The sequence below is a fragment of the Struthio camelus genome, chromosome W (assembly GCF_040807025.1).
Source record: "Struthio camelus isolate bStrCam1 chromosome W, bStrCam1.hap1, whole genome shotgun sequence".
In the NCBI taxonomy this organism is placed as follows: Eukaryota; Metazoa; Chordata; class Aves; order Struthioniformes; family Struthionidae; genus Struthio; species Struthio camelus.
In genome coordinates this window covers 47,186,358-47,209,816 of record NC_090981.1, presented here as the reverse complement: position 1 = coordinate 47,209,816, position 23,459 = coordinate 47,186,358, and the positions used below count along the sequence as shown (strand labels likewise).

The 23,459-nt window shown below is 42.2% G+C and overlaps 1 long non-coding RNA gene across 2 annotated transcripts in view; it reads left to right on the top strand.

The window, feature by feature from the left end:
* The first annotated feature begins 1,156 nt into the window (after nucleotides 1–1,156).
* LOC104146870 (uncharacterized) overlaps nucleotides 1,157–23,459 on the top strand; it is a 56,242-nt gene continuing 33,939 nt past the window's right edge. For both annotated transcript variants that reach the window (XR_011137541.1, XR_694793.2), the window contains exon 1: nucleotides 1,157–1,545. This is a non-coding gene — a long non-coding RNA (uncharacterized lncRNA). The remainder of the gene's footprint in view (nucleotides 1,546–23,459) is intronic.

Here is a 23,459-nt window from a genome sequence, read left to right as displayed (position 1 = left end):
GCCACCACCACCCCCATGAGGAGCAGCAGGTGCCTGCCTGAAAAGGGATGTGTTCCAGCAACCCTGGTGTGGCCAAATGCCTGGGAAATAATCTCAACAGACATAAGCCAGTATTACTGCCAGGCATCAATATATCTTGCAGTAATCCTTTCCCTGGATGAGATGTAAATAGTACTGGTTGTTTCTGTACTGACAGATCAGCCCACACTCAAATGCTAGAAAGTGTCTTAGCTTACCTTCTGTCCACACCTTTAAGTTCCTAGTTTAATTTCACAGCTTGAGCTCTGAATCTCTGAGCATACAGAGTGAGCAGTAAAGAATAGACACCCTGGCAGTCCACGCTGTGCCATGGGGGTGCAAAAAGTAGCTAGGACTCAGGTCCTGAACAGGAGCATCACCTAAACATGCAGTGCTCATGTAAAAGCTTATTTGACCAGCCTGCCTGCCTGCCTGCCTTCCTTCCTTTCTTCTTTCCTTCCACCAGCCTCCCTTCTTTTGCAGCCTTGCCCAGCTGTAGAGATGAACTAGATTCAAGACCAAACTGAAGTCTTCTTTGTTCTGTTTGCTTCTAGCTTCACCTTTATGGAGAAGTATTTTCTTCTCAGCTACCTATTTAAAGCAGAGCCGACAAATGCAAAGGGATGCACCGAATCTTTGACATGAAACGGCAGCTCCTCATTCCATCTCACTGAACTAGCATGTGAGGATGAGCTGGGAAACCTTCCCTCCTGGGGATTCCGCATAGGCAATATCTCCAAAACCCCTGAGGTATATTATTAGAAATACAGAACAAATATAATAAAAAGTCAGTTGGTAGGATCTCTTCACGTGGTCAGAAACTCCTCTGAATGAATTTCTTGAAGCATTAGGAAAACTGGTAAAGCATAATAGTTGGAGAGTCACTTTCCTTCATCTTCGTAGAGACTGTTGATTAGCTGGGCTTTAGTATGGCACCACACATGTCAACAAGACCCAGCATTTGTGGCAGAACTAGAGAAATCTTGCCATGTGGTTCGGCTTAACAAAGAGAAAGAGCCATATGGTCTGGGCACAAATATAGCATATCTGAAAATGAAAAAAACCATGCTCAGGAGCTCAGTATATCCACATAGATGCACCTGGAATTTCTGCTATAAAACGAAAACATAAAAGCCACCCTAGCAATAAAGTATTTCTTACAAAAATGTCTTCAAATATCTAAGCATCTCTACCTATCATAGCTCTACTACCACCACAGAATCCTCACCTTCCCTGACCAGCAGTCTATACAAAATTTGGGGAGGAGAAAAAGTATATATAGAGCTAATCATTTCTGAGTAGACAGAAGAAAGAACCTCTGGATACTGAGAAATCTTTGTGATCTGGAGTGCTATGGAAAAGCAGATAAAACTGCAAGTCTATCTTTTTTCTAGGTGCTTAACAGAAGCTAGTCCGTGCAAAATAAAGCCTCTAGTAATTGCCTCACATGAAGTGAAGTACTAAGGCAGTGCTGAGTGATGCAGAGACAGGGCTGCTGGGCTGCTTTCAGGAAGACCTATTATTCAGGTATGATGATTTTACGGTGCTTTGTTGAGACCACATTGAAAAATTATTTCTCTGTTGTTTTCCTTCATCCTGTTTTTACCAGGTCAGACTATTTGGAGCTCATTGGTTTATCTCTAGGTAGAGAAATATGCATGGCTAATTTTAAATTGGTTAACTATCCCCAAGATACTCTCATTGTCTCAGGTTGCTTAGCTCAGTGCTTTGTTGTGGTGTCTTCCTTTTTTTCTTCTTTAATGTACTTTTGTTTTATCAGATAGCCTGTATAAAAATGCTATAATGTCACACATTGCTAGTTCAATAATATTTGCTTTCCTTAATGTAGCTGGTGGATCAGTACACATTGGCGCTCTATTTTTTCTGTTTAAGGTTTTTGCTCTTTCAGTTGCAAATTGGAATCTTCCTGGATTTTGTTTCCCTCAAAATAAAAGGTTGTGCAGATCAATAGACCCATCCTGTCCCTTTTCCTTGTCTTGTCTGCCTTCATCTCACAAGATTTTCTGCATGTGGTTAAATATGCCCCGCAGAAAATGAGATTTTGCTAGAGCCAGAATATTTAGAGTCCCAGAGCCTGACTACCTTCTCTCTGGGTGCCCCAAATATGCAGGTTGTATTGACTATTGTTTGTTCATTCGTATGTTTCATTTCACCTATCACTATATTTTATCCTCTTAGATCAATTTGTTGTTTTTTATCTATTTAGGTGTTTACGTTTTACCTAGTATTAATCTTGTCCTTCTTTGTCTTGAATGTTCTCTTCCCTTTAGAAGACTGTCTGCAATTTGGTTTTAAAGTCTGATTTAGCCCATGATGGTCCTGCCAGTTTGGAGGCACTTATATGCATGCAGAGATGGGGATTTGGCTGCTAGCCGAGAATGCCTGTTGTCTCATATTTTTAGCAGGAGCAAGAAACTGCAGAGTGAGCTCACCTGCGTGGACTAGCTCTGCCCCGCTCCTGCCCGCACAGACAGCACAGCAGCAGCCTCTGCTGCAGATGTGCAGACATTTGCTCGCCCACTGGTGGCCCGTCCTCTCCGCCACCTGTAGGCTGTGGTGTGCTTGACCCCTGGCGAGCATTCGCTGCTCCAACAGCTGTCCTCTGTTTCCTCCAGGGAGGTGGAAACAGACCCCAGGCAGAGGTGCCGCATGGGCTGTGTCCCATGGGCCTCCCAGCCTATTGGCCATCCAGCCAAGTGACCCTACCTCTTACACACACAGTTTGTCAGTCTCTAATTTGTTGTGTAGGCCTAGCTATCTCTTTCTCATTTTCCTTTGTCATACCTGCTTTTCAGCCCACAAATCAGAAGGACCATCAAAAGGTCCATGAGAGGCATTCTGAGGATTAGATCTACTGCTTTTAGGGGTTCTTCATTAATTCTAGTGGTCATTGGTGCCCTGTTGTGCTAAGTGCTGTACAAACACATAGTAAGAACAAATCTTTGCCACAGCAAGCCTACAGCCTAAATATAGAAAGCAGATAAAGGTGGAAGGGGAAAAAGAGATGAAAGTCCAAAGTCACATGTTTTGTTAGTGGTCAAACTACGAGAAGAGCCCAGATTTCCTATTCCTCTGTCTCCATATTCTCCCTCATACTAATGTTTTCGTATTATTTTTACAGTGCTGCTTGAATTAGCCCTAGGGAACTTCTGAGGGAAAGTTCTTTATAGTCCAGTTAGATGCTGGACCAAATTTGTCCCTAGTGTGATTCCACTGATTTAAATGAATGTTCAGCTTTGATATAGAAGCTAGGAACTTGGTTGTTTGTTTCATGGATGATAGTGACAGATGGTTAGTAAGGACAGGCAGATAAGGAAATATGAGAGAACTGCTACCCAGAGCAGACCCAGCTCTGATCTGAACTAGAGAGACTGGCAGACTATGGAGCATCATGGCCCCAGCTGCAATATGAGATGGGCATTTACAAAACAAAGGGTAGTGTTAACGGAAAGGCTTCAGCTCCTTGCTCTGTACTGTAACATCTGGCCAGCATGGCTCTTCACAGATGCTTGCAGCATGACCTTCAGCAAGTAGGAATCACGGTGAAGGAGAGAGAGAAGGAGATCAAGGAAAGAAGTCCAGGTGCAGAGCAGATATTTAAGAGGGCTTCATCCTAGCAGCGTCTGGGGCTGAATGGCAGGAAATAGCCTAGTTGTTTACTTTAAAACATTGTTTGAGGCAGGCAGCTCTGGCAGAGGTAAGTTTGACATCACTGTCTTTGAGGAGGAGACTGGGGAGGAGAGGAAGGTTTGATATGATGGAAAAAGGTCAGTCAATGGGTGCACAGAAAGTGTCCTTCTAAAGGACTGCCTTGACTGTATAATACATGGCAGAAGAACCCTCAGTGACATCTCCATGGTCTACATTGAGGCAGGGATTTTCAATGTGTCCTAAAAACTGGATTTTTGAGGGCGCTTGGCTGGCTAATACAAACTGGAAAACATCAGCCAAATTTATTAGTTGATATACAAGATCATTGAAACATTGTGATAGTAAGGGTGCTCAGAAGGCCTGGGTTTCCTTAACTGAGAAAGGTAACTAAGAAGAGGCAAGGTAGCAATGTAGGAGTCAGTTACTGGTTTACTGAAGGGAGGTGAAGAGCATTTGTGCTCTATGTGAGAAGAAAGAAATATTCAGCTTAAGTAGAGGTGGCAATGTAAGTAAGAAAACCTCTGAGGAAAGTACTTTTAAAAGGATTGATATTTCTGTGGATATCAAGAATTTCTGCCGTTATTAGAGTTATCTAAAATAATGGAAGCAAATATTTTGGAAGGGAGGTTTAATCCAATAGAAATTGTCTTTGTAGCAACACGTTTGTAAAGGTCATCACATCAGAGAAAGTGCAGCAGGTGAAATGAACTTTTATTTGGTCAATCAAGGCAGCCCTGGGCTCCCATGGTTACGGGACTTTTCTTGTCTCTGTTTCAAGCTCTTGGTCTTATTGGTTTTCCATATTTTGTTGACTTCCTATAGACCACTGACACCTTCCATGAAGAACTGGTGTTGCCCTTCCTCTGAGTTAGATCTGATAAGTTAGATCAGATTTCTTTAGTTATTTTTAAAATGGAGACTATTTCCTATTTCTTTTATATTTGATTACTTCTCTTGGTTTTTGTGGAGCACCTCTCCACAAAACTAGATTACAGCATTGCAATGACTGATTCCAATTGCAGTAAATCTCTCCCAGTACAAAAAATCCTTGAAATAATAATAACCCCCCCCGAAACTAAAAACAAGCGAATTATTTTAGTATAAAGTGGTTTAAGTACATTTAAAGTGGCTGTCTGATAAGCTGTTATAGAGCTGGACAATGCGGCAGGTACTGACGAATTCACACGGGTTTTAAATGCGCTGCTTGTATTCAGAGAACCGCAGATGACTGGAGATCAACAGTTACAATGAAACCTTTATATTACTATTTTGGAATTATGTCCACTAATAGGGCAGAGTAGTTAAATCAATTTTAAAGAGCTAGAAATATGCCAAGGCATATATATTTACATTTGCAACGATGCGGTATATGAGGTTGGACTAAATATAATAATTTTCTCTCAACAGCATATATAGATACACATTTCCTACATTCATTTGTGAAGATGTCTTTGAAATGTGTTCATTGAAGCTAATTATAGAGGTCTAACACTTCTCTTCATTTAATGCTATAAAATTAATGGCCCTTCATTTTTACCTCCAATGCAAATGATCATGTCATCTCAAACTGCATGCAGCTCTTTTTCTCATATGCTGAATATGATTAGGTTTCCTTAAGCAGAATTAGAACACGTGATTCTCTGATGTTAGGCAAGAGCAATGTCTCCTGGTGTTATTTCAGAGGTTTTGTTATGATGTAGTATTTTTAACATGCAGGATTTCAGAAATGTACACTGCGAAAATGTTGGACAAGTGAGCTCTACAGGTTGTGGCCTTAGGAGAGCACAGACAAAAACAACAATGGCAACTCATAAATCTCCAGCATCTTCATGTGAAATTTATCAGACATTACAACAAACACTTGCAAGAACAGAAGAATGTAGCTACTTCTGAAATAATATGCCATGTAGTTTGAAAATATTTCTACAGAGCTCCATCCAGCTTCAAATGAAGCCAATGGCTTGAATAATTTTAATAGGAGCTGGATAAAGCTTGTAATGTTCCTTTTCTTTCATTTTTTTTCCCCAACCAATATTGTATATTTGCCTAAGAGGATAATAGCTCAAAAACCAGACAGGCATCACCTAATTTTCTAGAAGTTAGACATCTAAGCTCAAAGCACAAAAAGGTGCATGCTCACAGCATATATTCATATATTTTCCTCCATTTTGTTTGTCAATCAACTGCATGTACATGAAGGTGACACAGCAGGCATCTACCATTTGAGAGTGAAAATCAGGCATAGTTTTTCATATGTGTTTCTGGCTGTCACATATTCTGCTTGCAAACATTGTAGATAAATTCTGCAGTCATAAAAATAATTTATGATTGAATGATTTTAAGGTATATCTTCTGTAGGAGTAAACTCAGAGTAATTCTCCACCTCCTGTAGTTAGATGGGATATTGTCAGAAGCGGTGTTGTTCCAAAGGGACCCAAAACAAAGAAAAGCAGAGTTAAAATAATAAAAAAGAGTATTTCAACTTAATTTTTTTTTTTCGTTTAGTACTCATTATTCTGTAATGGAGCTTTTATTACACAATGGATATGATAACCTGGAAAGTCTGTATATAAGCAAAGAGGAGATTGTCCTTGAGCCACCATGTACAAGCAGCCACCACTTTGCCTGATTGCCCTCCAGTGTGCAGAAGGAAAATCCAGAGCTTGGAGGGGAGTCAGGAGAAGCAACTTTCTAGTGCAGAGAGAACAGAAGACTCTGAGAAAAGAGATCTGTATTCAGTTTCTGGGATCCTGGGGTTACCAGCATGGTACTTGCCTACCTCAGAGTGACGGATAGCCCAGGGTCTGTGCAGCCTGCCCAGTGATATCCCTCACTGAAATTTTAGGCATTTGGCCCCAGAGGCAGAGAACAAGGAGGACCCACTCTTGCAACATAGCAACCTGCATTCTCTACAGAGTGAGAGAAGTGAAGCAAATGGCTTTCATATCTGCAGAAGAAGGACCAGGGCCTTAGGTACTTCTCCATTGTCTGTGTAGGTTTTCCAGAAGATAATAAAGGCTTCACAAGTTAGTTACCTACCTTATTAGTTATCTATCTTATCCAATCATTTAGACTGATAAGAAACTTGAGATACTGCTAGCTACTGGAAGCTGACCTCTTTACCCCCTTATTTACAACAGGCTGCGTATGTTGACTCTCACCCTTTGCATGACTGTCCAAAGTTAGCTCACTTGCTACAGCCCCTTCAGGGTCAGTGTTTTCAGCCCTTCTCAGCCTGCAGTGGGTGACTCTGCTTTCTTTCCTCGGCAGAATGCCTTACCACCAACTCACTGAGAAACCCGACTGCTTGTCCCAGTGCTCAAAGCTAAGCCAGAGTCCAGCCAAGCATGTGAGTCACAGATGAGCACCCGAGGAGGACCTCGATTTAGCCTAGTGCTTAGGGTGCTCAGCTGAACGGGAAGAACCGGGATGCTGTCTCCAGCTCTCCGGAACAGAAATATAACTTACATTGCTCTGTTATTGAATTTTCACCAAACAACTCCTGACCGTTTCATTAGGGGCATGAAAATGTGAACAAAATATCCTGCAGAAGTTTCACAACTTTGCTGTCATTCTGTAGCTAATAGATTTAATAGCTACTGTCAGCAGTGATTTCATTGAGTTAGAAATGCAATGAAGCAAACCAGGACTGCAAAATAGTCTGTGACCAACCTGTGGGTGCACGCCAGGTACCTTAGAAAGATTTATATTCAGCTGCATCCTCAGAAAACCACTTCACATCCTAATGTCGAGTGAAAGCAAAGGCTCTTGGTTGTGCTCAGTGCAGGAGCCTGAGCAATTGTCGGAGAAATAGAATTACAGCAAATTTCCACAAACAAGTGTTTTATATAAGCAATGGTAATCATGAAGCTTATTCTTTCCTTATCCAAGTAAGACAAGGGAACTTGAGAGCACCCATTTAAAAAATAATAAAATTAGAAAAGGAACAATGCTTCTCAATTGTGCCTTGAAGGTATCACCTAACAATTTGGCTTCCCTATCAAACGAGGGTGTTGAATACAAGTAGTATGGGAACAGGGCATGCCCGTTCGCAAGTGACAGAGAAACAGCTTGTGTCTGTCTGATGCATTATGCAAAGGAAGCTGATTTTCTGTGCTTCCTCCCTAACCTACCTGCAGCACAAAAGTGTCACGTTGCCTTTGGAAGCAACAATTTCTGCTTGCACCCAATCATTTCAGTCACTGCCTCAGTGCCCATTTCTGAGATTTCTGGTGAATCTGCAGAGAATGTTTCTGCCACTTCAAAATATATTTTGCTGTTCACTCTGTGTTCTACAGAAAGCTGGACTTGAGGCCTGAGCTCTGTTTCCTAGGACAGTAGTGATTTTGGTATTTGCAGTGATATGTTATCATATTAACAAAGGACACTGTATCTTGTTTCCAGTAACGTTTTGTTTGATGGTTAGTTAAAGAATAGCTGTAGCAGCCAATCAGTTTTCCTGGTTGTTTGAATGGTTGCTGAGATGGTTTCACCTACAACCTTTTCTGCTTTGATATTCCACTCCCTATTTCTTTAAACATTCAAAGCTCAAAGCAGTAGAGTCACTCATTTTGCATGTCCACAAACAGCAGGCAACTGGAGGTGCTTAGCCCTAAATCTCTCTACCATCTTCCCTTTTTGATGAAATTGAAAGTACATTGTCAAACACCAAGGTCGACTTTTGCATTCAGTCCCGCAAATCCTTTAACTACTTTCTTAGTTCTTGCTATTGAACCTTTTAGAAGCATTGTAGTCTTTCATGCACTAGAATTCCAGAAATTGAGCTATTTCATTCTAACTAACTCTTGTTCAGATAAATGACACAGTTCTTCCCTTAGCTTTTCCTTTTTGCTTCTTAGTTATGGTTTGGATTTTTTTGGGTGTGGGGGGAGTAATTCTACTGGTCATTTTTATACTCCAAGTGCAGAAATGTCATATAGTAAAGACCTAGGCAGAAACAGAAGTCAATTCTCAATGGCTTTGTTAGGAGTGAAAAAGCCTGCTTAATCAGACTTCTACCAGAGCCGAGAGGAAACCCAAAACTAGATCCCTACTTTCCATTTGGCTTGACTTATTAGAAAGAATGAATTTTTGAATCTCAGCACCTCGGCACCTTTGGGACGGCTAGATTCAAATCTGCCCTTCATAAGCTCCTCTGTGTTGCCACTCCATTGGCAGGCAATATATATTATTCTAAGGTACTCATGGTTTGTACTAACTACTTCTACATTTTCAGTCTATGTGGTATGTAATAAGAATATTGAGCTTCACTTTAGGTTGAAGATGTAAAAAGCAGAAAAACTAAAGGTAATGTTAACTAAAACTATTGAGGGTCAGCTGATTTTATATAAGCTATGTGACACTGAGAATCTGTTTAGCCAAAAGACTGCAGTGCTTCACTGAGTTAAGCAACAAATCTGTGCAGCCTGTGAAGCCTATATCAAAACTTGAACTCAGGAGAGCTGGAGGGTGGAAGTGGAAATGCTGTTGCACGTACTCCATAGTCCTTGTTAGACAGGACTTACAGGAATAGTTGGTGCTGTACCAGGATGTTTGTGTTAAACGGAAAGGAGACTATACAAAAAGCATGAGCCTGAGAATGACATTCACACTTCCTTGTAGGATGGCTTCAGGTTTAATGCTCAGGGTAACAGATCATTTCAGGATGCACTAGAAGAAAAGCAGTGGGGGATCCCATGTCTTTCTAGAACGTGGAACTGGAGACGGGAGATGTCCAAATTAAAAGAAAGTGAGAAAAAAAGGAGAGGGGGTTGAGAACAGGGAAAGAAACCAGTCAACCCTTTCCAGCTTAATTTTAAAACCAACTGGGAGCTGCTGTTTTGTATTAACATTAGGCAAACCCATCTCTCTGATGACTTTGTCCTTTCTGCTCCCCTTGGAATGGTGTCTAGTAAATTGCTAGGATTCTAGTCCCAGATGATCCCGTTCTTTTTTCTCTTCTTATTTGACTATGCTGATAGTTATATAGAAAGAAGACGCAGATTTTGAATCCTCTGTGACTGTCTCAGTCCTCTCGCAGTCTGTCTGCCACTTGATTGTTGCTACATCCTCTACTAGAGACAAACAGGGATTCCCACGGGCTTAGAAACATTTCAGCAATAACAACAGTAAGGTGCTACCCTGAGTCAATCACCATACAGCAGCCTGTAACTCTGCACATTGCACCCTTTGGAAGAGAAAAGGTAGCTCAGAAAATGGGGTAGCAGTGTCATTTTTGTTACTGCTGGTGGATGCGATCTTTAGAACTGCAGTAGATTATTTGACGTGACACAGACTATTTTATTTTGTTTTGTTTCCTAATAATTCCACAGAAAGTGGTGATGAGAGGAGAGAATTCCAGCCTGCCTCTATAGAGGCTCATAGCCATAGTGTGAGCATAACTCTGGGAGTGATGCTGCACGGTGGCGCTGCTCACTGGGCAGGCCTAGCAAAGCCTGGAAGAGGCTCCTTGCCACAAGGAGAAGCCTGATACTGGGAAGATGATGGTCTTACATCGTTCTTTTCCTCGATACTGTGGTGGGGGATTTGGCTAAAGCAATAGGGTTATGGCTGAGGTTACTCTGTGAGGTTGCTTTTGCTCATCTTCCATTTTGAGGTCAACGTGTTGGAATCTGTAATAAGAAAACTCTCTACCTATCAATGTATGCATTTTGTATCCCCAAGGGCTCTTGCTTTGTGTAGTCAGCAAGCGCTGGATGACGGAGCAGGGTAGCAGAGGTCCTGCTGGGTGGCGCACCAGCAGAAAGTCCAGCAGGTTTAGGCCAATTTGTGAGGGAATGCAAGTGTTTGGCTCCGGCTCTGTAGCCTGCCAGAGTCACCTAGCGCTCAGAGCCTCCTTATGCAGTTTATAGGAAATTTTCAGTGCTTTTAACAACAGTTTATAGATCTAATGAATATGGGCTAGCTAGGAATAAAACAAATAGGAATCTTGAAAGCCATTTAAATAATGACTGTTCTTTCAGGGATAAGTTGTAGCAAAGACCCGATTCTATTTCCATTGAACTCAGAGAGAATTATCCGCCATTAAATCAAGAGAGAGCTGGTTTGACATGGAGATGTCTATGTCAGTCTGTCTTCTCGTGCTGCCTGTCAGACCCGCCTTTGATGCCAAGAGACCTGCCTGACCCCAGGCACCATCTTGTCCCTCACAAGGTCCCTGCACAGCAATGAGAACGGTGGGGCAGGAATATTCAGCCTATTCGGAGCAGAACCACGTGCACACCTGCCAGTATGTGCTAGCAGGAAAGGTTTTGCACAAATCCGCATTCATTTACATGCCTTCCAGCAGCAGTGACTGTCTTTCCAGTCTAAAATTATGCAGTAACCAAATCCCATGAAAATGGAAATAAATAGTGAGTTTAAAGTACCTCTGAGGTGCATATAAGTAAAATCAAAGTATCCAGTATCATTTTGGTGGTCACAAATTCCCTGAAGGGGGGTGAGGCATGCCTACCAACCTGTCAAAGGTTTTTGGAAAGGCAAATTGTTTTCAACATCATCTGGTGAAATGCAGGCAATCAACCCATTCTGTCTCTTATTTTTTTCTGGAAAAGCTACAATGGTAACCCCAGTTCCCAGATGCCTCATAGCTACTTGAACATCCAGACTAGCCCGGTACTGGTCAGAAGATGTAGTCCTTAATCCTGAATGCTCCTGAACTACCTGACCTGATCCAGGAAACTGTTAAATAGAATCATTTAATTGTAATGGACTAGAATGATCAGTAGTAGGACTGACTAAAATTTTCCAGAAAGACCTTTTAACTTTTCAGACAAATGCTTATTCAATAAAATGAATTTAGTTTACTGAAATTACTTGAACTTAGGACCAAAAAACCACACCCTGAAAAGTGAAAAAGTTTTACTTATTTTCTAACTTGAAAAAAATAATCATATGTTGACTGTTTTAAAAAAAAATCATGTGTTTGGAAGATGATTGACATATTCTTTCTGTTATGCTGGAAATTTTTTTAACACCTGGCTGTCTTACTCTGATTAGCATTTGTCTCCTCTGTCTGGATACATTTCAGCTGAGAAAAATAGGAAGGAGATAAAAGAAGACATATTACAACAGAAAGTAAAAGCAAGTAAAGAGGCTTACAACTTTTAGATTAGCGAATTTTATTTATTCATAGTACTGAATGTTATAGTATTTCCCTGGCCCACATCCATAGCACTGTTTCCTTCAGGACAAAGGACTGCAGATTATTGTTGCTGGGTTGAGTTTTATTACTTCATGCTGCTACCCAAAATAGTGGATAGCTGCCAATTTCTTCATGTATTTTGTTTTGGGCCTGGTTAGGGGTTGGGGGTCTTTCTAGAAAGTTTTTTTTTCTTAAATATCTGTTTGAAAAATGTAATTACTATGTGTGCTTTAAAGTGTGTAAGCACCTTAAATAGTAAGCATAAAGGTATATCTCTGTGTAATGCGATCTATATTTATCTCCTACCTAAGGCTGTGCGTACATTCCTTTTACTTAACTATTCTTCTGGTGCTGAATAGTCCCTTACCTATTCCAAGAGAAAGATCTTAGTGATGTCTTTCAAATTTAGCTCCTCAGCTGGAAAACAAAGTCAGCATAGAGATTTTTTACATGAGATTTTGAGAGGAGGGGGGGAAGAAAGGGAAGGGAGGAGTGTGCATCCAACAGACAGCTCAGGCAGCTGTGCTGCCCACTGGGCTGCTGGGCAGCCTGCAGGAACTGGGACAAAGCAGGGCCCAGGAAGGACTCAGGGACAAGCCCTTCCCAACCTCACATCAACTCCTGCCCAGCTCTAGATCCAACTTGAGACTGACTGACCCTGTGGTTTACCTTTGGGAAGGATTAATTTTAAGCAACATTGATTAAAAACAGACTCTCTCTTTTGCCTTATAATATTTATTCCCTGATTTTGTCTATAACATGACTTGCAGGTACAGGAATCCAAAAAGTAGACAGGGTTTAAAAGGGCAGAACTGTGCTGAGAGAAACTAATCAAGATGGTATAAAAGCAGGCTCCTATAATTTCATGAGAAAAACTTTCCTGAGAAAGTTAAAAATATCTATGTAGAAAAGATACATCACCCTAAAATCAGTTTATAATCTCATTTACACTGTCAGCACACCATCACTTGTGTCAGTTTTCTGGGATTTGTACCAGTTTCTGTGAGAGCATAATCCTCCACATGTATGCTAAGCAGCTGGGAATGAGATCCCATGATGCTAATGATGCTTCTGGTCCCTGAGGACAGGATAGCAAGAGAGAACAGTGACCATTCCTGTCTGTGCGTGCCTATGGCTGTTTTGCCCTCTGTGCTAGGTGCTTGCTGCTGTCTGGACCGATAGTTTTGCCAGTTCTTTTACTTCTTCGTTCAAAGAGCAGGTGACCCACTTTTCACATTGGTAGTCCTAGGTGTTGGCCAACAACAAAGATGACTTTACACCTGGGGCTACAAAGGTTAAGCTCTTTTCTGAATCAACTGAATTCATTGGCCACGTGTCAAGAGAACCTCTTTTCATATGTTTTTCTAGTTAATTTTCCTTAAGCACCAACCCTATTTGTCTGCAACCTCCTTTCCCCTCCATCAGCCAGAGCCCCCAGATGCCATCTGATTGGCACCACCACTGTCCTCGCTAACACACAAGCTGCTGACCCGTGCCTTCTTTCAAACCTGTCTTAAACAGTATTGCTTGAAAAAATGGCATTGATGGCACCAAAGATCGACTTCCGCTGGCAAATTCTGACATCCCAGTGAGTTCAGAATTTCTTCTTTCTCTACTACTGTTTCAGTGACTGTGCAAGTTGTGACTGAAGTCATAATTGACAGGCTTTGGCAAGTGCAGCTTTTTAAGTAACTGTTGAGGACACTGATGCCCAGAATAACTATGTAAAACAGTAAATATAAAACAGTTTAAAAAGGAATTGAATGAGTCACACTCATCTTTTATATGGAGAGATAAAAAATGTCCTTTCTGCAGACATTTTCCATCTCACAGAGAGGGAACATGCAGATCTTTGCATTTCATATTCTGCCATCAGTTAGTGGGGAACTCTTCTGTGGGGATATGTGGGTATAACTGAACAGTTTTTAGGTCCTTATCTCCAATCTCATTGAAAAATGTGTTAATTTAAAAATAAAACAAGGCTCTGGGAATTTTTCAGGATCCTATTAATTAATTTCAAAAGTTCCATTACTTTGATGGAAGAAAGGCCATACACTATAATCATCTGCCAGCTGATGACTTGCAATTTTGAAATAGATGTAGGGCCACAGTCTCCGTCTTTGGCTCCTTTGCGTTACTGAAGCAGCACAGAGCAACCAGATAGATAGATTAAAGTGGCCACAAAAGATTCCCACCTATATCACACTGCTTTAGCAAAGATCAGTCACAGAGAAAGAGAAAAACAAGCTCTTCTTTAGTGTCTTCTCAGCTGCGGAGAGCACTGACGTTGTCTGGCTGGGGCTGAATCGCTCAAGGATGGAGGGATCTGTTCTAAAGCATAACCCTGAAAATAACATCACTGGCTCCCATGTTTACCATGTCTCAGGGGCTCCAAGATGCAATTTACTTACTTTACAAATAAAATCCTATTTTCCCTAAATCCTGGCCTTGAAGACTCAAGTGAATTTGACAGCCAGTTTGGGCTCTTTTTTCTTCATAGTGGTAATAACGTGTGAAAGTGGGAATTCAAAAATTTCCATGGATAAATATTGCTTTGCAGAATGTATTCTTTCCTTTCATTTAGAGACATGGTTGAATATGGGAGTTTGCTGAGAAGCTGTACTGTACAAAGCAAAGAGCACTGGGAGTCACCATCACCTAGGACCAATGACTTTGGAGGTGAGAGAACAAGGGAGGAGGGAAAGACCCTTAGTGCTCTGTATTTGGGGTACACAGAGGAAGACCCATAGAATTTAGTCAGTACATATGCTTTTGAATGCCATGTGGCCATGACAGCATAGAGTTTGCTGTGGCAGAAAGAGTGCTGCCTATGGAAGTAACATTCAAGGCAGAGGAGATGGCAGCAAATGAAGCCTTGAGCTGCTGGCTCTGCTCTGGCACAAGTGCTGCAGTGCTAGAGCCTGCTTGGGAGGAGGATACAGGTGGGTGGGGAAGTGAGAAGGACAGACAGAGTGAGCCCTGGCAGTAGAATAGGAGATAGGAGGGTGAGCAGCAAAGGACAGCAGTAGCAGAGGAACCGCAGGAATAGGCAAGGAAGAAACGAGAGAATTTGAGTGTACCTAAGCATGCCCACACTTAAGTGGAGGCGGGGGCTGCACAAGACAAGTGGTTGTTCACATTGGAGAGGAGGAAGGCAAGTAGTCCTTCAGCTATATGTTGGATCACCTCAGACTTTGGGAAGGCATGGACGATAAGCAGCATAAGGGGGCGCACCAGCATACCGGCTGCCATGTTTCTAAGTATAGGGGGCTGCCCAGGAGCCTGGGGAGGATGGGTTTCAGAGGCAAGAGCTCCTGTCCTCAGGATTAGTAGTAGAGGATGAAACTGGGAGTAGGCAGAGACGGGGTTCAGTCTTGCTCATCCCAAACTTACCTTCAGCTGTTATAGAAAGGAAGAAACTTTAACAGAGTCTTATTTTACTCCAAAACTAGGCATCTTGGCCCAAGTGTCAACATTATCTGAAATATTTCAGATATATCTTGGCAATTCTTTGGACCTAAGAGGTTAAGATGAATTGTATTCTTAAAAATTAAGACTGGCTTAGACACATCTCAGCTTTCCAGACAACAAGGACTTCTGGCTCCTAGCCATGAGCTAGCAACATTTACCTCTAGATTCAGGGTTTTCAAGTCACTAGCTGCATAATACCCACTTAGTTTAATGAGTTATACAGAGGACGCAGAACCACCACCACTCAATAGAAAAAATAAAAAATAACAAAATCCAAATATTTTCCTCACATTTGTGTTTAAAATCCCCACTTAATCAATGGCAATGAACGTGGTGACTACCTCAGGAATTACACTGAAGTCCATTAATTTTAATGCTTGTCAGCCAACTCTGAAACAATGTCACCAAAGCCAATTCATCAACTATATGGGCATACACCACTTGATGAGAGAATGGCTAAGGAAAGAAAGAGGTGCACCAATTTCACTAAGTAAGACCCATTAAATAATGAAGATACCTGCAATACTGCCCTTCTCTTGCAGACTTCATAAGAGCTTTGTCACTGACTTCCAAGATACCGCTGCCCCAATAAAATCGTCTCCTGTATCAGCCATCAACATCTAGGTAAATTATGCATTCTGAAATCAGTGAAGGTACAATGACACTGAATTGAGGAAAATCAACCCCCTAAAATGATTGCAGCTGTAGAAAATATAAGAGAAATACTGGCATAGAGTGAATAACTCAAACAGAAAATTTCAGCTAGAGAAATTTACTCCAACCCGCACCAAGTCCATTGCTTTCCTCATCTTCATGCTGTTCCCCTGCCCAGGAAGCCCTGAGAGCCACAGGCTGAGCGCTGGAGTTTCAGGCGATCGGCAGAGGATGCTGGGCTCCTGTACAGTGTAGCAAGGTCCAGCCGGCTCAGGATGAAGCCCTTTGGAAGTACAGCTCCCCAAATCTTCCTTCTTCAGACACATCTAACAATAATAAGAAGTAATAGAAAACCTTATCAACAGTACAGCATTTCAGATATTATCTGCCATCTTCAGCTGATTTCTGGTGTGCCTCTCACCAGTGCATTGATGTGTGCAATAAGCTGGTTAGCGAGGGGCTGGTGCTGCACAGGGGCACACTCACCTGCTCTGCAGCGGCTGCTTGCCCAAGCCCTTCTAAATGTGCCTCCTATGTGGGCTTGCTGCTGATTTTGATGTGATTTATTTTCTTCAGGGTTGTAATTTCAAGTTGTCCACAAGGCTACCTCTTGTGATACTAATGCTGCCTGCAAACTTTTTTTCCCATTCTAGATACTGTCAGTGTTACTTCTGAAAACTGGAGAGAAATTCTGGGTTCCCCATTTACATGCTGAGCTGTTGTAATGTTCCTTTTTGTATTTACCAGTCCCCAGGAACTCTCACATGAGTTTCCAAGAGAGTAGACATTCCAGCTCTTATTGTTATTATTATTTTTATTATTATTTACTTTTTATCTAGTGAGACCAAATGGTGGCACGTGATATCTATGCTTTATTACTTACATCCAGCCAACACTAAATACAGATTAGAGTCCAGCTCACAGAATTTTGACATCATTCTCCCTCCATCCCCCTTGCATTTGATTGATATTCAAGAGGGCAAATGTCAAGACCTGCTCTTCCAAATGCCCTTCAGGAAACTGGATCCCAGGTGTTTGAAGTACAGCTCCTGCACAGTCTTCTGGGAATTGGAAATGGGAGCAATTTTCCCCAGGATGGCAGTTGGCAAACTGGATCTCAAAGGGCCATACGCCAGTGAGCAAGAGACTAGCAGCAGCTGCAGCCCATCTGGGGAAGTCCTTCTTGGCAGGGTACAGTACAGCAGGATCCTTCAAGACAGTTACTGGACCTACCAGAAAGGTGCCAGCCACTCCGTACACCCAAAAGGGGGTGGGGAGGTGTCCTCATGGGGTATGTCCTAGAGCTTCTGCAGGAATCCTCTACTCCCCAGGGCAGGATTCACTGCAGAGCTCCCCCAAAGGCTTCACAGTGCCCTAAATTCACCCAGCCCCTGGGGTGCACGGTACTGCTGAGCCCTTAGGAGGATTTGTTCTCCCTGGGACAGAGCTGATAGCCATAAACAGAAAGTAGAGGGAAAGCTCCTGCTGCGTTCAGCTAAATTAGAAAATTAAGGTACAGAAGGACAGGGAACTTCTTGATTACTTGGTTAATTCAAAGATCTGTGCATCTGGGGATTTTCTCTTATTTCAGAATAAATGTAACCTATTTAAAATTTTTTTTCTTTCCTTTGCACCTTTAAGCAAGCAGCATCTATATTGTTTGGACATACCATTGTTTATAAAATTCTTCTATGTTATTGGGGATGCAGGAGTTATTAAGGAAAGACAATTGTCCCTTTTAACTATCACCACTAATCGGGCAGGAGAAAGCTCCATCCCTCCATTGATTTAGATTGGTCCCTTAGTTTCAGCATTATTAATTACACGAGTTATTGTACACCAGTTTAGTGGCAGCTCCTTCTCCCTTATTCTTTGAGTTAACTCTTTCATTTGCAATTTCCCATTACAGATCTGAAGTCAAGTCACTCAGTTTGAATGCAAATAGTCTCCGTGGGCAGTTTCCACAAACCAGAATAAAGTTATTAAAAGGAACTAGTGGCTTCATTTTGATCTGCATGTGCATATCTTCCCTGGAAGGAAATCAGAAGACACTTAAAAATGCATTTGCATAATAATGCCCAGTACTAGGATTCTGACTTGCGAATATTGCACAGAGAATAAAAGGGTTAATTTAGTCCTCTAATCTATTGTTATAAGCCTAATTATTTTACATGTCTTCATTTCATTAATGAATTGCTGCTTTTTACGTGCATCTCCTTCCCCATTGCTTTTGTTTAAACCTCCTGGTGGGAAGGGATAGATTAATTTTGTTGTGCCTTAATGAAACTGTATGCTACATTAGATTTAACCATTTGGCATGCACTGCCAACATCACCATTATGCATAATGAATTACTTTTTGTGAGTCCCAAACTAACACAGACCTTCGATGTTCCTCTGTAGATGTTGTAACAACACAGCTGGCAGACATACCAAGTTCAATCATTACCTTGAACTTACATGGAAACCTAGAGCAGTTGCTCTGTGCTTGACACAAGAATGCAGCTTTTGAAATTTTTTTGTGAAGAAATGGAAAATTGACTTAAAAAATGCAAATGCTTTCCAGATAAGATGTAGAAAGCTCATTAAGCTTTGCTATTATCTACCATTAACTGTGTTTGATATGCATATGCATGTGGATGGATATGTATGCTGGGTCTGCAGCCACACGCAAGACCCCCAATGAGATGGTGAGCGCTTCACTCAGAGACCAGCCGACCTCCTCCCCCTCTGTGCAGTGTACCTGTGTGTACATGTGTAATGCAGATTAACATATGTTTCAGCTGCTAAAGCTTTTAACATATGAACTCCTTGCCTCAGCAGCCAATCTACTGACCCTGACAGCATTTCTCTTACCCAGCTTGCTGTCAGTGGAGCGACATAGGGAAATAATTGATCAGACACAGCAGACCAAGCTCACTTCTCTCAGGTCTAGCATCCTGTCACCTTCGGTTTCTTTGTTTGCTATTCATCAGAGGTGTTCAGCTTATTCATCACCACAGCAGGGATATGCGGGTCTTCAAGTATCAGTCAGTCAGTGACTCAATTCACAGTTCCTACAGACCCCTATGTACACCTGAAGATGTGGTGGGGCCCCAGGCATCCCAACAACAGCAGGGCCCTTTCCCCAGGAGCGTGATAGTAGGGGTATCCAAGGCGAGGAGAACTAAATGTGGGTCCCATGCATCTATTCCTGCCCCGGCAGCAGGGCTAGTTGGTGTCTGGCCATTGCCTCTCACCATTCATCAGAGCAACACCCATCATCCCATCCATCTGGAATATCTCACTGTCTGGCATAACAGAAACTGTTTGAACTTCAGGAGAAAAATGTGACATACCACAGCATGCATCTGTTAATATCTAATTGGCCCCAGACTTCCTGCTCTGCCTCAGATGTGCTGAGGACTCTGTACCACAGCAGCCACACCTGCTCCCAAGGAGAAACGCCTGGCCAGTGCATCGGCCTCAGCTGCCCCACGCCTGCAACATTCGTGCTTCCCGGCTCTGAGTGCTCAGCCCCTCCATGTTCATGTGCAGCCCCTCCATCCATTTCTTCCAAGGCAGAACGGATATTAATCCCAAAGCAACACCCAGCCCTCAGGTAGAGAGCACCAGCTCTGTGTTGGCTGTATTTTATTGGCTATATTCTGCTCATTTAACTCATAAAGAGCTTCACATGCCGGTGAGTGGAATTCACATGCCTGAGTAAGGTAAGCAGCATTTGACCCAGTATTTGTGAAGTGGATTGAATGTGAGAATGATAATAATATGTTTACAATGTAAAGAATTTTTTTTCCTCCTGATAACAGGAGGAAATGCTTTCAGATTCATACCAGTGGCAGTTGTCCTAACCTATCTCTTTACATTTTTAATCTTAAAAATCCTCTTACAAGTTCTGCAGAAAACCACTTCTTCCTTGACAGGATTTAGTTAATTGGATCTAACTTTGAAGTGACTGTGCTTTGAGCAAGGGTGTGCTGGCCTTCTGTGGGTCCTTCCAACCTCAAGGTTTCTCTGATCCTAATTCACAGGTGAGCTCTGTTACCTCAGGGGACAATATCCAGTAGATGTCCACCAAGCCTCTGGCACAAACCTGTAGAACTAGATTCCACATACATGTAAAGGCAACTTCTACTTCATAAAATACCTGGAAGACGGAGTTTCTTCTTATCTTTTCTGTGCTGGCAAAGTGATTAGTTCTTTCCCCCAAGACCCAATTATAGTTCCCACTTCTGCCTTTGAGCATACATGCCCTTCTGTGAAGATAGCCTTACCTACTGTGTTCTAGGCTCTTTTTGGCCAAAGGGGTCCATGGAGAAGGAGAGGGGGCTACTGTAGGCATAGAAGGAAGGCATTGCTTGTAATAAGACTGTGTTTAAGACTGTTTATTACTTATCAGTTTAAGTGGCCAATGCATAAAATGCATGAAAACCCTTCAGCACAGGACAGGGCATCAGGCGTCCTTCATGCTACCCATGTCACCCCAGGGAGCACACAGTCCCACAGGCTAGCATCAGGCCATTCTACGCTTAGACCTTCATGGCTGTATCCTTTCCCTTATCCTGCTGGAGGTGCTGGATCTCATGTGAGGTGCATAATTCTCCCCAGGCACCACGTAGACGGGTCAGGTAGCTTTACCATGTGCTAGATGTCTAAAAAGAAGATGCTTCACCTTTCAGGGCAGTAGCACCTGCATCCCTTGTCTGGAACTAGAACTTGACAAAAGCGCAAGCCATAGGCACCGACTTAGCTGAGACTCAGGATGTGGCAGTGAGGCCTCTTCCATAGATGTGTCCGGCCATATCCAGAGCTGTACTGAGGCCTCCAGCACATGCTTCAGACCACTGCAATGTGTTTGTGAGCAACCTTTCTACTGATGCAGCATAATATCCGCTAGAGTGATTCATTCTCCAAGTCAAAACACTGCTCCTTACCTTTCTCTCAGTGGGTGGGTTTAGATCTGGTAGTGGATCCAAACTTTACAATAAAATCATTCTAAACTACATAACTATATATATGTATGTAAATATATGGCTGTCAATATGGTTATATACACATATACATGCACATGCACACACTTATAAACGCACACGCGCATATGTATGTATAAATATGAAAGTGGCCATACATAGCAGGGCTGCTTTTCAAAGGTTTTTCCCTTGGACCAAATGATAGCATTCTTCTAACTGGGGAATTGGCACACAGTTGTATGCTAGTTCAGTCTTACAGATGTCATCCATTGCTTCTGAACATGTATGTGGAAGACAGCCTTTACAATCTCCTCCTGTAATCAGCTCTCAGGAGCGCAGACACTGAATTTATGAAAGATACAAGTAGTGTATACTGAACCAATGCAGACATCAGAGTCTGAAATGCTGCCTATACCTGGTCTGTGCCAATATAGCTGTTATAAATACCAATGTGTGTAATAATCTGAACAAGATTCTCAGTCAAAATCTGACAGTACGGCAAAATAAAGCACAGGGAAAGCCAATTCTGTGATTCCTTTCTTGATAAGTGCTTAGAACTCATCAATGAAAATTAGGACCTATTAATCCTATACACATTCCTTGCAGTTTTTAATTACAGACATTGAAACTAATGGATACAGTGCAAGGCTGCAAGCAAGGACACTGGGTATAAAATTAAATTTGTAGTAATATACTTTTGTTTTCTCAAATGTCCTTGAAAAATGCAAACAAAACTGTTTGGCACCACCAAGGCAAGTCAAATATTTTCCTCAGTTGGCAAAGTTCTCTTCTAAGAAATCCTTCTTTGTTTGCCAATAGACAATATTAATGACAAGGACTGGACCTGAAGGGAATTAATGCACAAAAACTGCATTAAAGTTACATTAAGGGGTGCATTGTGAAGTCTGATTTATTTTAGATCCATGAAAGCAAGGAAATTTATTGTCAAAGCTGTGTCTCTCGGCTGACACTCTCTATTTAACTCACCGCTGGACTGCTCTGTTACTGAAGAGCAAGGGAGGTGTAACTTCAGGCCCTTTTCTCAGTGCCTTACGGTGCTCAGGCCCCAACAAGCAAGCTGAATGCTGCCTTTAGAGATCAGAATGGAGGTCTGCCAAAACTAGTGCAGCTCCATGTGTGATATCTGATGCAAATGGCTCAAGAAGTTAACTCGCCTATCTGCACACAGTTACATCTGCTGTAATCTTTTTTTCAGCCTCAACTTTAAAAAATAATTGGTGCAGGCTGAAGAACAGTGAAAGACATTAACCTATGTGATCACAGTGCCAGCAGGAGGGCTTGGCAGAGAGCCCTGTTTGGTGTCTTTCATCCTGAGAAGCTGGAGAGGAAATCGATGAGCATCCAGTAAGTGCAGGCTGGCCACGTGCATGCGCCAGGCCAAGGAGATTTGAATGAAAGACATTGGTGCAACAACAATCTTGCTGAACAAAGTTCTCAGCTTATATACAGAATAGGAACAGAAGAGGCAAAACCAGCTCTGATTTTACCCTACGTTAGGGGCAATGCCTTGAGGGAGAAAAGCAATAGTTCAATTTCCGAGGCCCATGCAGTTCTTCTCCCTCTGATGAGAACAATGGTTTGGACCAGGATCCTTCAGAAACCCTGCACAGGCCACACAGAGGAGCACCTAGGTGGTTATGTGGTGTGCAGATCAGTCCCTAGAGAACCGCAGAACGTATGTTGCATTGTGAAGGTACTTCAGCTATATGGGAGCTGTGTTCTACGTTCGGTATAAGGATACCTTGGTTGTATTCTCAATTTATGGAATAGGTATGGAGTTGCAGATAGCATAATCGGGAATTTCAGTTTGGCGTGCTGAAGTGAATTGACTTAGATATGCCACTTTAGAGAACTGGTAGAAGAACATAAAGCCTAGCTCAATAATGACAATTGCACCTTGTGGAAATATTGGCAATGGCCTTTGGAAGAGATAATCTTAGAAATTCTGGCTCTTGGCCCAACAGAACTTCCCTTAGGTTACAGGGTGTCTTAAATGGGAGAGTTTTCCCATCACATTTCACCTAATATGTAACAGACATAAGCAAGTTGAAGGAGGTGTGATATTTGGCTAGCCATAAAGCCAAGGAGTTGCACTGTAGAAGATGAAGGGCAAAATGTGGTCCAGCGTCCTGAGGTGAGATTAGCGTCTTCTGGACTTTAGACCCTCTTACAGTTTTCACATCACTTAGGTCAACTTTTAGCATCGCATGGTTAAGCATTAAAGCCCACACACAGCTCCCTGAAGTGATTTCAGAGGTGCTGACCATTTGTCTTTCTCACTGATTCTTAGAAAACAGGGCCCCAGAGGATTAGCTGTGAGGTCCCAGATTTCCAAGCAGATGCTCACCATTGTCAGCTCTTATATTCTTGCAGAGAGGGGAAGTGATAGCTGCCTGGAAATAGGGTTAATCCCAGGAAGCATGCCAGCAGGAAGTGATCCCAGGAAAAGAGCTCTTATAGACCTCACACAGAGACTTTTGTTACAGCAAC